Genomic DNA, 17,339 nt, shown 5'->3' with positions numbered 1-17,339 from the left:
GTACATATATGCCTCCATTGATAAGTTCTCCAAGTGGATTGAGTATAAACCGCTCGTCTCGGCTACTACAAAGAAAGTAGTCCAGCTCTTTGAAGACATTATCCACAGATTCGGTCTCCTGAACAGCATCATCACCGACCTCGGAACTACATTTACTGGCCATCACTTTTGGGACTTCTACGAAGACCATTGCATCTCCATCAAATACGTCTCCATTGCTCATCCTAGAGCCAATGACCAGGTCGAACGGGCGAATGTCATGATCATTGATGCCCTAAAAAAGGGACTATATCAGAAAGAAGAAAAGCACCTGGGCAGATGGCTCAAGGAGCTACCAGCTATAGTCTAGGGATTGCATACTCAAGCTAGTCACAGCACTGGTGTGTCTCCATACTTCTTGGTCTATGGCTTAGAAGCCATACTACCAGCGGATATTGCCTTTCGAGCACCTAGGGTGGAAAATTATGATGAAGAGCAGGCTGCAGCTATTCGGACAGAGGACATCGACAGGGCCGAGGAAGAATGCCTAATCACCTACGTCCGCTTAGCCCAATATCTGGAAGGCTTGTGGAGGTACTACAACCATAATGTTAAAGGTTGTTCATTTGCTATCGGCGACCTCGTTCTCTACAGAAAACAAAAAACCGATGGGATACACAAGCTCTCCTCCCCTTGGGAAGAGCCTTACATCATCAAAGAGGTCACCCGACTAGGGTCTTATCGCCTATGTGACTTAGACGGAATCGATGTTCCTAATTCATGGCACATCGAGCACCTTATACGTTTCTATCCTTGAAACGCTCCACTTTATATTGAATAAAGTTTTGGTCTCCTTAACTTGTCTCCACTTTTTCTCCATTGTGGTTTAACCCCCACTTACGGTCGCCGAGCTCTATGCTACTCCATAGCGAACTCCAATTCAAAATAGCCATAACCGCACGAACCATGTTTCTCAAAATCTCCAACGTTATCGCCGAACACGTTTTTGCTAAAATCGCCGAACGATTTCTCCAAATCGCCAAACACTTTCCTCCAAATCTCCAAGATATTTTGCCGATCAATGTGTAGTATACTTTCTTTTCTGTTCTCTTCGGAGAAGACCCAGTCCCCGATCTCTCCCTACACGTGCCATGGGCTCCACGCTCTGCGTTATGGGTGGTCAGCTATGGTTCCTTGGTCATGTCTATTCCTCCTACCTATCCACGGGCTCCGTGCTCAATGTTATGGACTATGGGCTAGCCAAGGCCGAGAGCTCAGCATAGAACTAATTGCTCGGACACCGCTTATACTACCTATATCTCCAAGTTATTTCGATAACTGCCGAGCAGCACATGTTCCACTCTTTTCTCTATGGAGAAGACCCAGTCTCTTATCCCTCCCTACACGTGCCATGTGCTCCGCGCTCTGCATTATGGATGGTCGGCTATGGTTCCTTGGTCATGCCTATTCCTCCTACACGTGCATGGGCTCCGTGCTCGATGTTATGGACTATGGGCTAGCCAAGGCCATGGGGTTCAGTAGCAAACCAACAGCTTGGACGCTACTTATACTACGTATAATTGTGTTATGGTTAAAACTGCGAAGATTTTTTGGCCGAACTACAAGCAAACTGCATAACATGCAACTTATAACATTTATCACATACATAAGTGTTTTTTGTGCTATCGCGCATTCTAACTACATTGTCTAGAAATTACAGATGATAATCTCCGAGCATATCACTGAGCTTCGCCATCGCCGCTCGTCTCACCAAACAGGTCAATGTCACCGGCCAGCTTTCTCGCCGCATCCTCCACCTCATCCTCCAGTTGCTAGGTCTCTGCCTCGCTCAGCCCTTCGGTGAATCCACCCCCTATCGCCTGAAGGTCAATGGATGGATAGTGGGACCGGACCACCGCAAGGGCATGAGTAATGCCGGTAACAACGACATCGCGATTGAAATTCTTGAGGCTCTCCCACGCCGTCTTGCACCTTTCAATGACGATGTCCGAGCGTGGAGGCCTACTGTCGGTTTGAGGAGCCGCCTCTAGGTCGACGTAGTCGAGCACTGGTTTGACTTCGGCAACTACGGCGTCAAACTTGTCCCTCTGTGTTCGGGCGTCCTGCTCTAGCACATCGAATTGCACTTTGACCCTCTGACGGTAGTCTGCAAGCATTACATAGTTCTGTCAAGAAAGGAAACTACTTCAGCATTAACTCCGACCAGGGAATACTTACCGTTCAACTTCTTGGCCAGTTTATCTACTCACCCTATCTCCTTTGTCTTCTCCTCTTGGAGTTGTTCGAGGGCTTGGCATAGCTGGCCAAGCTTTGTGTTTTGCTCTACAAGCACAATAGTCATTGCCAAAAATATGGTTGTTCAGCAATACAAAGCACATTCACTGATATACCGTACCTGCTTTCTGCTCAGATATGCTTCTGAGCTGCTCAGAAGTCTGTTCCAGTTGCATGGACGCACTCGCCAGCTCCTCAGACTTGCACCGTAGCTGCTCAAACGCAGCTACCAGCTGCTCGCCCAGGACCCCCTTCTGGTGTTCTAGATCTCGTGCGTTGGACTCAATAAGGTCTCGCTCACGCCGAGCTCTTTGGATGTTTCTCTCCATCAGGTTCATCACCTCTCTGAGTTTTTTGTTCTCTTCGGCGAGGGGTTTTATCCTCTTTATCAGCTGATGCCGCTGCTCGGTAGTCCAAGTTATCCCCTGCAAATACACAATTATAATGATGAACTTCGATCATCAACGTCAAAGATGACCACTCTAGATGCAGTACTGATCTCGATTTGTTTCATCACTCCGGCGATGGCGGTCTTCAATCTCCTCATCTCCCTGGTGGTATCTTCCTCCTTGATAACCACCACTTTGTCGCCGTGCTTGCGGAGGATTCAGACAGCTTGGGGTCGAGGTTCAGCGCGCTCGATCTCCTCCACCTCGTCCTCTTTTGCCATAGCTCGAGGCACCACCGGGGGGCTCCATGGATGGGTAGTGGCTTTGACCATGCCCTGCGATGCCTTAGGAGGCGCCGTTTGTCCCTTGAGCACCACCGGCTTCACCGCCCTAGACTCTGGCACATTGCTGGTAACTCCAGCCTCTACTCTCGAAGACCTGGCGGTTCCCGCCGTTGCCTCGGGCACTACCGTCGATCCATCTATCGCCAACGCCGCTCGTTCATCATTGCCAAGATCACCAGCAGCAGCGGTTGACTCCTCCTCTAGCTACCGAGCACTCAGGGACTCAGGGATGGTAGCTGTTGGCGTTGTTTCCACTATGGGATTAGCCCTCGGCGGTTCGATAGTCTGGACTGGTGGGGTCAGACCCTTTGTACGTTTTGCTCTACATCAGATCAGTTCATCAAGCGCCAAAAAGCTAAGAAATGACAATAAAGTAACTCCAAGGAATGTATACTCATGGTTTGGTCTGCTGGAACAATTTCTTGAATCAGTGATGCCTACCCAAGCACCCAGGCACGGCCATGGGGTCAACTCCCGTACTCTAGGGTGGAGGTCCGGTTTCCTCCACTGTTGGCCTCTGTTTCGCCTGCCGCTCTGTGACTCCCTCCACTTGCTATGCTGGGACTCCCATCGTCTGCTGCTTGGGGACTCCCATTGCCTGCTGCTTGGGAACATCTTCGCCTCTCCTCGCTTGTTCCTTCACGCGAGTGTTGCATGGAGGTACTTCAGTGCTTGGTGGAGGAGCCACCGAAGTTTTGTCGTCATCCGACCACTTGAGCACCGCGGTCCTCCGCTGTTGAGTGGTCTGGTCGCCACCAAGCGAGATGCCACCCGGTTTGAGGGGACCGGCGGTCGCCGTCTTCCTCTTCTTCTGGGCTGGCTCGTCTATCGCTGCTCTTTTTCCCCAGACTTTCTCCGATACTAGGGGCAAATTTTCTGTCCGACCATCCCCGGACTCTGACGAAGCGCTGGCCGCATCTTCCTCAGGCTAAGCTAGTGGCCGGGCGTCTACACCCCTCGGCCAATCACCCCTTGGCACGCCGGATAAGTACACTGCTCTTTTCAGCGAATGGATCTTTGCATAAGTGCATCAGTTCACTGCTCGACAATGCGTCAGGATTATAAGTGTTGGGCAAAAACAATCGAGATGTTTACCTAAGGAGGCAAATTTGTGCAGTTGAAGGCCCTCATTTGCTTTGGCTAGTGGAATGAGGCGCTGGGAGCGAATAGCTCTACTGCCCACTCTAGGACAATTTGTTTTGTCAGCCATTCCGTCCTCTCCCAGGTCCCATTGTCATCACCTCTGTAGTCAAAGCTTGGGTGGACCCTCTCCTTGCAGGGCTAGATTCGGTGCACTATGAAGCTTTCCGCCACTAGTTCGCCACTAATCTCTGCCTTCAAGTAGGTCGAGGAGCTCCCTTACTTGTTTCATGTCATCACTGTTCGGTTTCTCCGACCAGCTTTTCTGGTTCTCCGGGATATGGTGGACGTCACAGTGGATTGTAGGGTGACTTTGTTTCATGTAGAACCACTTGGAGTTCCACCCTTTCAGAGAAGTGTTTAGTGGTACACTAATGTACTCGCTGGCCGTTCCATCCCAAAGCTATAGATATACGCCGCCGACCACCTTGGATCCACCGCCACCCTTCTTCTTCAACCAGAACAGGTGTCTGAAGAGGTTGAAGTGTGGTAGAACCCCTAGAAACGTCTCACAGAAATGGATAAAGATCGAGATGTGTAATATGGTGTTGGGTGGAGATTGTAGAGACTAATCGTCCAGAACTCTAGCAGATCCCACAAGAAAGGATGAATAGGGAACCCCAACCTATGCTAGAAATAATCCTCAAAGACTACAACTTCATCCGTGTTAGGCATCGGGAAGGGCTCACCATTGGCTGGCCGCCATCCGGCGATGACGCAGCCAGGAAGCACGCCCGCCTCCACCAATCTCTCGAGCTCCGCTTCCCCCATGCGCGATGGCACCCACTCTTCGTCGTGACTAGCTCCTACTCCTACCTTCTTTGGGCTCGCCTTCTTCGGGTTCACAACTCTCCTCTTCGGTGCCATCTCTCATATCTAGATGGGGACTGGCGTCGGGAGTGTGCATGGATGCGAATCTAAAAATGTGAGGGTTGAGGATGAAGATGAAATGACAAAGTGGCAAAGGTATGAACGAGGGATGCAGCGGCGTAGTTATAAAGCACTTCCCCACCCTTTCGTATTCAAGGGTTTTTGGGAAACCGTTCCCATGATTTGCGCCCCTCTGAATTCTTCGACGTGGCTTGTTGGGCTGTAACATGGGCTTTCATGCAACCACATCCCACGTTGCTAATTTATCGCTACCGTTGGTTGTCACTCGCCGAATAAATCACCGACTTCTCCACCATTTATTGAGGTTCGGTAACAGTTACTGTACAGTCGTTATTCCAGTTTTTTCTCCATAGTTGGGTTTTCAGATATCTCTGTAAATGGCTTGGGGACTGGCTACCTGCTCAGCTGGTCTTTTTATCATTTTTAAGTTTTTAACCCTAGCACCACGTGACTGCGTCACCTACTATCAGGCTCGGGGACTAAGTGGGCACACTTCACCTTGCGGTGAATGTGCTCTCTCTCATTTCAGAGCTTCGCTCGAGGACTAGCTGCCTGCTTGGCTGGTCTTTTACTATTCTTCTACTTTGGACCCTGGCACCACATGACTATGTCATCTACTGTCAGGCTCGGGGACTAAGTGGGCATACTTCACCTCGTGGTGAATGTGCTTGCTTTATTCCTAAAGACTCCATGCCTCTTGAAGTTGAAGAAGACTATCTCCTTTTCTCATGGCTGGATTCTAAGTCAGCACACTTGTTCCACTGCGAAGAAATTTTTGGTTATGAACTTGAGCTCCTTACACCCTTAGGCAAGCCGTGCTTGGGTTATGCTGCTCGGCTACGATTTGAGCTACTCAGTGATAGTACACGCTGCTCGACAACTGCTCACAACTGCTCGGTAACTCATTATGGTGGTCGGACCATGAGTTCGACTGCTCGGCTTCATTCGCACCTGCTTGGACAAGCTCAAGATGGCATTACACTATGGGTACAAGGTGCTCGGGGACTAGTTGTGGGGGGTATGACCCTGGATACCCACGGTAGACCACATGGGCTGTGCCCTCAGGGGCAGCCTAGCCCACAAGACGAAGCCTTGCGGGGCACGACTCTGGTTGATGCCTTCTGTAAGACATCTGGAAGATATCCTGAAGATACTATGAGATCTGTTAGGATATGTATGATCCCAAGATTCCTGTAATTAGTTATTACTTTCTGGTTATCTCTCAGATCTAACTGACTTGTAACCCTGCTCCCCGAACTATATAAGGCGGGCAGGGACCCCCTCCAAACTTACGCAATATCATACGATAGCTAATATAAACCAACAAACCACAGGAGTAGGGTGTTACATCATACTGATGGCCTAAACCTATCTAACTTATGTGTCTCTGTTGCCTTCTATCTCATACTCCTCTGCCGATCAATCTACCTTTGTGGGATACCCCACGGAGGACTGCCAACAATATTCTATCAATAGTTCAACATTGAGATTAGCAAAGTTCTCAAATTGTTCAAGCAAGTTTTTGTATGATTCTTGTGAACTATCTAGCTTTTCTTTTTATTTTTCGAGCTTCTTTTATTGACTAGTGCAAACTTTAGCATAATTAAGATTTTGTTGCACAATTTCATCATAAGAAGGCATTTCATCATCACTATCACTCTCACTAGAGGATGAGCTTACGTTACCTCATGCCATAAGGCACATATGAGAAGAGCTTGATGATGAGTGCTTGCGCCCTCGTCTCTTGTGATGATGTTCTTCTTCACTTGAAGAATCATCCCATGACCTTATTGATGTGAGGGCTTGGTTCTTGCATGCCTCCTTTGTCTTGGGTGTGGGCTTGTTTGGACAAACTTCCACAAAGTGCCCCAACTCGCCGCATCCATAGCATCCTCTCCTTCTTTGCTTATTTCTTTGATTGGTGAAAATGAGATCTTGGATTTGGATGGGCACACCCTTGACATTTAGCCTTTGGATCATCTTCTCCACCTTGTTGATAAGTTTGATTGATTCTTCATCAAGGTCAGAGGTGGAGGAGGAAGATTGATCATCATCACTTGAATCTTCATCATCATCATTATCATCCTCATCATCTTCTTCATCTTCACTTGAGGAGCTTGAGCTTGAGCTTGTCTCAACTTGCTTGCCCTTCATCTTCTTTTTCTCGCTACATGCGAGAGCTTTGCCTTTGCTTGATGAAGAGGCTTCTTCTTAACCCATCTTGCGTGACATTTCAAATGCCACTATCTTGCCAATGACTATGGCTGGGGTCATGGTGCTCAATTTCTCCATGTTGTGAAGGATGGTGATAATGCTTGCATATTTCTTTTGTGGTAGCACGAAGATGATCTTCCTCACAATGTCCGCATCATCTAGCTTTGTTAGTCCTATTGAATGGAGATCATTGATAATTAGATTCAAATGAGAATACATATCACGAACAAGCTCATCATCATTCATTGTAAAGGAATCATAATTTTATTTAGCTAGACAATGTTTTTGATCATGAACATTCGATGTGCTGTCATGGAGCTCTTGGAGTTTTATCCAAATTTCATGTGTCATATTTAAAGTGAATATTTGGTTAAACACATCCATGCTAAAAGATTCAAACAAGCAATTTTTAGCTCTAGCATTGAAATGTATTTCCTTTTCTTCACTCTTCGTGGGTTTATTGGGATTCTTAATAGGTTTTATCTCTTCACGAGTGACTCTCCAAACTCCCAAATCAACCGCCTCCAGATAGCTAGCCATTCTAGCTTTATAATAGGGGAAGTTAGTGCTATCAAATTGTGGAGGCCTAGAGGTATCCATCCCAACCACTCTAAATAGTGTCGGCTCAACGACGGTTAAGCCAAAGGTCTAAATTGAGGCAACCGATTCTGATATCACTTGTAGCGGACCATGACACCTAATAGGGGGGGGTGAATTAGGCGACTTAAAAATTTAACTCTAAACTATGGTCTCTTTTTCTAATCTTAGCAAAACCTATGCAAAAGATAAACTATCTAAATGTACAACTATAATTTTGCTAGTGTGTTGCTATCTCTACCGCAAAAAGGAGTAATACAATCAATGTAAATGTTGAAGCTAAAGTGCAAAATAGAGATATGCAAACTCCCATCGATAACTCGGTAATACAATCAAGGTATCGAGAAGCACGTAAGCTTCCCCCTAGTCCTCGTTGGAGCCCCTCGCAAGGAATCCCTCGCAAGGGCCAAGCTCCCGGTCGGGTAACTCCATGGATAGCCTCGGGCCTTCCCCATTCATAAGTGGGTCTCCGACGTGACTTACGGCAAGCCTCTCCTAGATGCTCCCCACCGTCTTCACTATCAAGCTTCTAGCCAAAACACCATGGGTTGTTCCCTTCGGTATACGGTGGCGGCCACACCACAAACACGGTTGGTGTGATCTCGCAAGACTACAAGCCCCTCCGATGCAGAATAATAGTGCACGCAAGCACCGAGTGGTAAGAGGTATGCAAACCTCACTAAACACTAGGTCTAAACCTAGAGCAAGTGTATAAGCGGTGGTCTAATCAACCTAAGCACTTCGCAAAGCACCTACGCTAATCACCTATTGAATCACTAAGCACTATGCAAGTGGAGATCACTAAAATGGTGTATGAACACCCTTGATATGTTTCCTCAGCTCCACACACTTCAAATAGTCGGTTAGGGGTTCTATTTATAAGCCCCACTGAGAAAGCAGCCGTTGGGGATGAAATCTCGCTTTTCTGCTACTGATCGGACGCTCAGGTCTTCCTAATCAGACACGTCCGGTCGTCCCGACCGTTAGAGTTGTGATCAACTGATCGGATGCTGCCAGCGTCCAATCTCACGCCACCAGACACGTCCGGTCGTAGTATTGCCACTCTAGAACCTTTCTGTACTCGATCGGACGCTGTTGTCCTGCGTCCGGTTGATTTTGCTTTTTAGCGTCTGATTGCTACTGCTTTTGAGCCTCTTAATTGGAGCGTCCAGTCACTTCTGTGAGCTTGTTTCTTTGTGATCTTGCGCCTAGCTTGGTTTCTATCTTCGTGCTTGGACTTTGCTTAATATCTTGGGTCTTCTCTTGTGTTTCTAAGGTCTTGTTTATGGTGTTGATCATCGGATCATCACATCACCTTCATCCAAGTCACGTCTTGCATCCTATTAAACTACAAAATAATCACTTACAAATTTATTAGTCCAATTTGGTTGTGTTGGTCATCAAACACCAAAATCCAAAGTAAATGGGCCAAGGGTCCATTTTCCTTACACACAAGTTGGTAGAGTTCATGCCCGTGGATGAATCGGATTACGAAGAGGTCATTGAGGAGTACGAGGAGGAGATCCTCATGTAGAAAGGAGCCCCGGAGCCTTTTGGTGCTGACTTTGCTGACGCACCACTTGCCCAAGGCAAGCCCCAGTGCATAACCCATATTTTATGATCAATGAATATATATGATGTGCATTTATGTTATAGGCATTTTATGGAAACTACATGCATAAATATATCCACCTATGAGTCCTACTAGTATAGGTCGAGTATCTGCTATGCTCAGGATATCGGTAGCGTGAGTAACCTACCGTTACTCACAAATAGGTGATAAATATGATCACTCATGATAAAATGGTGGAAAGGAAAAGTGGTGATCGGGCAGGGATATGGTTGGGTACAGGTGGGTGTAAGAGGCTATGTCCTACAGCCAACAGGGCATAGCTTAGTTACACTTTTTCTCTGTCTGTGTCGGTTAAGGATCGGTCGTTGCATATGGCTCTAGGCAAGTCACATACTTATTATCCCGAGCACATACTTGGGTATGAGCATAGGGAAGACTCATTGCTCTCTTGTCGTGGATCTATCTCTTTTCGGACCGACTGATTGGAGGTGGGGATGGTGGAGGTCCTTGCACCACACTGAGTCCGGGACACAGGAGTAGGGCTTGGAGTCCAAGTTTGGACGGGGACCTGGATACCCAGGACAGGAGGGTGATAGGTTAGTCCTGCTTGTGCCTGGGGTACAAGCGGGGTGTGTGTTTTTAGGGTACCCAGCTGGGGGCATTGATTCACGAATCGTCGGGCGATCCGGTACGGCTTGTCTACGTTTTAGCATCATAGTAAGAACCAAAAGATGAAAGGTGATAAAATGGATTGATTGCTCAACTCTTGCTTGAAAGTAGAACATGTGCTTACCTAGACTGGCTAGATAATAAATTAATATGACTGATAATAATAACATAAATAAAGACTCACTATTAGTATTGCTTTCTGCAAAAAGGAAACCAGTAAACAATAAAGCTCATCATGTCCCTTGGAGTTGGGAAATTATTTCCACTAGTTGGATAAGTCTTGCGAGTACATTGTGTACTTAGGGTTTATTTACCCCTATTGCAGGTAACACATGAGGAGTACCTTTGTATGGAGGATTCATCTGGTGGGCACAGACGGATCCTTGTTCTTTACCGCTAGATGTTTATTTTCAATTCTGCTGGTTAATATTCTGCACTTTGACATTTGGTAATGTAGTAAAGAATTTCTAAGAACTCTAGATGTATGAAATGTATTAAGTGTTATAACTCGTTCTCATTATTGGATCCTTGGGGGAAAATGTGGATCTTTCGGGTTCTCCCTTGGGGTGTGCCCGACGGATACCGCCTGTTGTAGCATGCTTTTGGGGTGCTTAGTGACTGGTGGAAGACGAGCGCCTCCGTAAGTATGTTAGTTTGGGTGGTTCTACCATAGTTGGTACCAGAGCCAATAATGGGTTACGAGTTCATCACTCTTTTCCAAAAACTTAAAAATTTGACCAACAAAAGTTTGCAAAAAGTATGATGTGATTAAATTATGTAAATAAGTATAAGCCCTAGCAATATGGTCTATCTAGGATAGCGGCACTGGTTTTATCTAATCGGCTTTCTATAGGTACATTAACTTACGTTGCGTAAGAAATCACTTAGCATAAGGAAAGTGAGTGTGCGATGTGCTAAAAATTTGTGAATGCCGCTATATTCTGGCTTGAGTGAACATATAGGCCGAAGCATGCATCATAATAATAGGATCTTGCTTAAACAAAAAACTCCTACACGTATAATTAGATTAGTAAATTGATAGGATTAACTAAAAGAATGCTTTAATAAATGTGCTATCATTTCTCTAATCCCTTGCTTCTGATCAGGAAGGTTGTTCTAAATGGATGGTTCTTATCTCTTACAGATGAATCTAAGGTCGGGACATGGGAGCACCAATGCTGGGGTGGCTCACGGTCTTGGTGAAGGCCAAGGGGAAAGTGGCCAGGCCAATGAGCACAACGGGGAGAGCCATGAGGCTCCACTTCTAACTCCTCCTCCTCCGCCACCACCACCTCCAATGACTCAAGCATAGATGATGGCAGAACTAATGGCTGCTCACTGCAAGTCAGCCCGTGCCATGGAGCTAATGGCACAAGCTGTCACTAGCTTCGCTCGTGGAGGCCACGGGGGCAATGGTGGGAACGGGGGTGGTGCCAGCCGTCCTGAGGGACCCTCCTCTTATCAGGATTTCCTTAAGACCCACCCGCCCACTTTCACACCAATAGCTGAGCCCCTGGATGTGGAGCACTAGCTTTGCATTCTGGAGCAGAAGTTTCTGTTGCTCAACATGGCCGATGAGCAGAAAGTGCACTTTGCAGCGCAGCAGCTATTGGGGTTCGCGAGTGCATGGTGGGCATAGACGGATCTTTATTCTTTATCGCTAGATGTTTATTTTCAATTCCGCTGTTTAATATTCTGCACTCTAACATTTGGCAATGTAATAAAGAATTTCTAAGAACTCTAGATGTAAGTATTGTAACTCGTTCTCATTATTGGATCCTTAGGGAAAAATGTGGATATTTTGGGTTCTCTGTTGGGGTTTGCTTGACGGATACCACATGTTGTAGCATGCTTTCGGGGTGCTTAGTGTCTGATGAAAGATGAGTGCCTCCATAAGTATGTTAGTTCAGGTGGTTCTGCCACAGGGCCCGCTGAGCGCATCGCACAACTGCTCATGAGATCCACACCGCCGTTGTGTCCACTCGCTGGAGTAGGCCGCCCGCTGCTCGCCAGATCCGACCACCATAGGAGCGGATCTAGCCTCCAGCAACAGATCCAACCACCACGAGTGTGGATCCGCTTGGTCATCATCGGGGGATCCGGGTGCGGCCCTGCCCCATCCTCGCGTCACCGGTAAGGAAGGGAGAGTAGAGCCGCTGCTGTAGAGCGCCCCACACCGCCCATGCCGTCCGCATCCACCGAAGGAGTGCTGCTCGCCCAGGTCACTGCCCGTGCCCGCCGAAAGGGCGCCGCTCGCCTAGGACACCACCCACGCCAGCTAGAGGGGCACCACTCGTCCAGGCCACCACCCACGCCCGCTGGAGGGGCCGCTCCCCTAGGCCATAGTGCCCTTGATGGAGAAGGGAGGAAAGGGGAGGAGCACTAGAGGGGTAGGGAGGGGAGAGGAGAGAGGTGGGGTGCCACCATGAAGGGAGGGAAGGAGCGCTGGGAGGGGAGGGGAGGGTGCCACTGTGAAGGGAGGGGCGGGTCAGGCGCTGTGCGGAGCAGTATGACGCTGGGCGGTGGGATTCAGAGAAGTGAGGGAGAGGAAGTGAGAGGTGGAACCCTAAGTCACTGTATATATAGTCTGGGTGTGAGATTGGGCTGGTTGGGCTTTTCTTCTTGGTAGTGGGCTCGACCACAATTAACCGAGGCGGCGCCCACCTCAGAAAATAGAGGTATTTTTGGAGTTGGGCTACTTATAAGGCCCGCCTCCGTAAATAGATTTTTGTGAGGCGGTTGATTGTGACCGCCTCGGTTAATCCGAGGCATTAACTGAGGCGGTTCAAATGTCCACCTGCCTCCAATGCCTTTTTCAAAATGCCTCGCATAATCTTTTCTGTAGTAGTGTAAGTAAGTGGTTTTAGTGTTTGATGGCAACTTTGCTTATGGAGATTAACATGTATATTTTGGAGAAACATGCTTTATATATGTTATTTCACAAAGCATAAAGATATAGAAGTGCCCTCAAGTATTAATGAAGAGAACAACTTGGCATATATGGTGTCGGGTTCATAAACCCGGGGTCCCCAATGGATCCGCTTCCCTACAAAACTCAGCCCAGCAGGCGGCGCAACGACATCACATGCCTAGGCCAGCCTAGATACACAATAACAGGCCAAGACCACGATCTAGTCCCTGACCATCACCTTCGACCTCTAGGGGTAGGCCCCGCACTCGCCCAACCTCTTTCTCTGACCAAGGATATGCCGAACCTCTGCTCGCTGCTCTTTCTTGACCAACACGGTCGGGGATGACTAGGAACAACTGACTGGGGACGCCCGCTCAATGTGGGCCTAGGGAGCAAGCAGAGCAGATAAGGTAAGGCGCTCTAGTCAACCTCAATATCGAAGACCGTAGCCTGCGCACCTGCAAGACGGTGCCTTTAGGTCATGATAGACAGACACTATACAACTTTCTAGACATGTCAGACCATAAACAATATTGTGGGCGCTGACATTTGCCGTACCAAGCGAACATGGTAGAGCCTGCCAGACACGTCTAGACATAAATAGTATTGTGGGCGCTGGCAGCCATCCCGTACCCGATGGCATGAGCAACAAGACTAGGCAGCATACGTATACATTTTCTCTCTTTCTCTCTAACCTATAAGGCCATCCCTTTCAACTATAAAAGGGGATGCACTCTCTCCTGAAAAGAGAGGTTGTCTCTCTCTCTGAAAGACTTTCTCGATGACTCAAGAACACAACAGCTCAACAAGCTTAGAGACACATAGAGCATATGTTCCAATACTTAGCATATGTTAGAGCCCTCGTCGCTCTCGGCCACTTGGTTCAGAGTCCGACTGGGTCTCTAACACCCCCTTCTCATTCCTATTCGTTTGTAACCCCACAACAAACTTCAAGCACCTAGGCTTAGGAATAAAATCATCGGCCAACCTCAATTGGACATAGGATCCATTGCCTGAACCAGTATAAATCTTATGTCATCGAGTTCTAGGTCACATCTGATCACAACGCATGTCAAAACTATAAATATTTATTTGTTGGTCACTTTTCGCACCGACAGTTGGCGCCATCTGTGGGGAGGACGCCGTGTGTTCACGCTTTTGGTCATCGGATGGCCCATCTTTCCACCATCTTTGGCATGGCGGGTGTGGCAGAACTGCATAATCTAATGCCTCCTAGGAGTACTCGTCTTCCATTAAACACTAAGTACTCAAGGGAGGACACCAAAGTACACGGTTCCGTCGGGCACACCCTAAGGTAGAACCCAAAAATCCACATTTTTCCATCAGGATCACAAATGAGAGAATAAAGCTTACATCCTTCTTAACCATTTCTTACATCACTTTTAATACAACAACAGAGTATAATATTTATTATTATAACAGCAGAATGTAATCATATTATTAGAGTTATGAATAATTTAATTAACAGCGGAATATAAACTTGTGATCAGAATTATAGCGGAAATAAATATCTATTCATGGCATGATGAAGCATTGATAAATAAACTATGACAACAGATTATAAAACTTCTATTTATAAAAACATTTGGTGAGATTTATAAATAAAAATTATGAGCGCAGAGTAAAGGAAATCCTCTCTGAGCCCACCAGAAGGAATCCACACATAAGGGTCAGCTCTAGCTTCCACCTGTCACCTACAACATGGGAAAATAAAACACTGAGTACTCAATTGTACTCAGCAAGACTTACCCGACAGGAGGAAAGAAAAAGACTCCAAGGATATGCAAGGCTATCTGGCTTGTCGGTTTATTGCATCTGCATGAAGCATTACTAAGTGTGCGTCCTTATATTCAATTTTTATTAGCAGTTGTATTAGTTCATTAACTAACCATTCTATGTAAGCACATATGCTACTTTCAAGCAGGTGGTAAGCAATCAGATTTCCTTTTTTCATCTTTCATCTTCCAGTTCTTACTACGGTGCTAGACTGTAGACAAGCCATACCGGAACGCTAGTGATTCACGAATCAATGCCCCTAGCTGGGTACCCTGAAAACACATGCCCTGCTTGAACCCCAGGCATAAGTAGGACCAACCCACTACCCTCCTATCATGGGGTCCAGGTCCCCGTCTAAACTGGGACTCCAAGCCCCCACCCCTGAGTCCTAGACTCAGTGCGATGGAAGGACCTCCTACTCAAAAACCACCCTGACAGTCGGTCCAGAAAGAGCTAGAACCCATGACAAAAGAGTAACAAGTCTTCCCTGCGTCCATACCCAAGTATGTGCTCGGGATAATAAGTTTGTGACTTGCCTAGAGTCCAATACAACGCTGGTCCTTAACCGACATAGACAGGAAAAACAATGTAACCAAGCTATGTCCCGTTGGCCGCAGGACACAACCTCTTACACCCACCAATACCCAAACCATATCCCTGCCCGATCACCATTTTCCTTTCCACCATTTTATATATTTCATGTGATAATAATACAGTAATATATTTTCTATCTCTCGCGAGTGACAAGCAATCACTCGACTTCTACCGGAGTTCTATAGCATAGTAATCTACACGATCCTATCATACTAGTAAGACTCATAGGATAAAGATTTATATATGCAAGTGGGTTTCATTCAACTCCTTAAAACTTAATGCACAAATATAATTTAAAGTGTAGAAAAGTATGAGTTATACACCTGGGCTTGCCTAGGTAAAATATATACTAAAAGTTAGTATCTGCATCTTCAGATCATTCACCATTATCTGAATAGAAAGCACATTGCATCATCTCCTAGAGAGAATACCATTATCATCTTTAGATTCCCAATCATCCTTCAATCGATCCGTTGATCCATCATCGTACCTATATGATATGCATTGATGTAAATGATACAACAGATAATTAACAAGGCAACTACAACTCTTAAAGCAGAGTATATACTATGAACTAACAAGCTAGCTCTAATGACTAACGTACTAATCTATGTATCAACATCATCAAGAAAGGTGTCATTTCCCAACAAGTGTTTTAGTTATATAATTTCGAGGTGTTTCTTTATTTCATTATGTCAATTTAATCCTTATTCAAAATAGGGCATCATTATCTATCTAGTAAACTAATTATTCTGAAACTACAAAATTATAGTGAGCAGCTAATAATATTAGTAATTTACTATAAAATTTTTAGAGTCAACACTATCACTATTTTCTCACAAAAATTCCCATAAGTTCATGTCTTAACGATTTTAAGTATGTTAAAAAAGTTAGAGCAATCCTAAAAATATACAAAACCTATGCGAACGAAATACCCCATCAGGTAGATCATGATTTTAGAAACTTAACAAAATTAGTTTCACAATTTTGGACAACTACACAAATTTATATTGATTTTACAAGTTTGCTTCAGCATTAAATTAGAAAATACCTCAAAAATGAAAAAGAGTCGGCGGCAACTAAACTAGCTCAGCAGCCCCACGGCCCACGCGGAAGCAGCTGTGCGCACAGCGGCTAGCGCAGCACAGGCGGCACCAGTTCGGCCCAGGAAGGGCAGCACAAGGTCGGCCCAACGCGCGGCGCGAGCGGCCCAACCAGGCACGCGATAACAGACCAGCCCAGCGTGCGGCCCAAGCATGGCAGCCATAGACCGGCCTAGCATGCGGGCACGAGCGGCCCAGCAAGCCGGCCCACGTGTGGCCTGCCCCAAACCGGTCTGACGATTTTGCAAAAATGACCCTACGTTTTTCTCTATTCAACTCGAGATCTAGAGTACTATTTAAATAAGTCGTGTATTTTACACCTAGAACCCTGAACAAAATTTCTACTCCGCTTCTTACCCTTCTCCCTCCCTCGGCAAAACAGAGGAGCGCCGGCTCCGGCCGATTCCCGCTGGCGGAACAGCGACCAGGCGGCACAGGGGCAACATTAGACCCAGCCATGCACGCGATCATCAACAACATGGTCTGAGGCAGCCCACGTCATGGTAGCGAAGGTGAGGTGGCTTAGCAGCGGGGCACTTTGCCAGCTCTAGGTAGTAGGCGGGCCGACACGGATGATGGTAGTGGCGCTGGCGTGCTCGCACGTGCGGTGGCGGCGGCGGAAGCGGGCGCGGAGGAGCGAGGCGAGGCGAAGCCACACGCGGCTTCGATGAGTGGGAGGCGAGCGGTGGCATGGGATTGGGAGGGAAGCAGGAGCTGGGGCTGCTGCTCTAGCGCGACCGAGGAGCTCGTGCATGCCCATGCGCACACGCGAGGGGTCATGGCAACGGCGGGCGCAGCCAAGGCGTGCTGCAGGGTAGCGGCAGGTCGCGGTCCGGCTGGACA

This window comes from Miscanthus floridulus, chromosome 6 (genome assembly GCF_019320115.1).
Source record: "Miscanthus floridulus cultivar M001 chromosome 6, ASM1932011v1, whole genome shotgun sequence".
NCBI lineage: Eukaryota > Viridiplantae > Streptophyta > Magnoliopsida > Poales > Poaceae > Miscanthus > Miscanthus floridulus.
The sequence above is the reverse complement of the archived record's forward strand: the minus strand, read 5'-3'. Positions refer to the sequence as shown.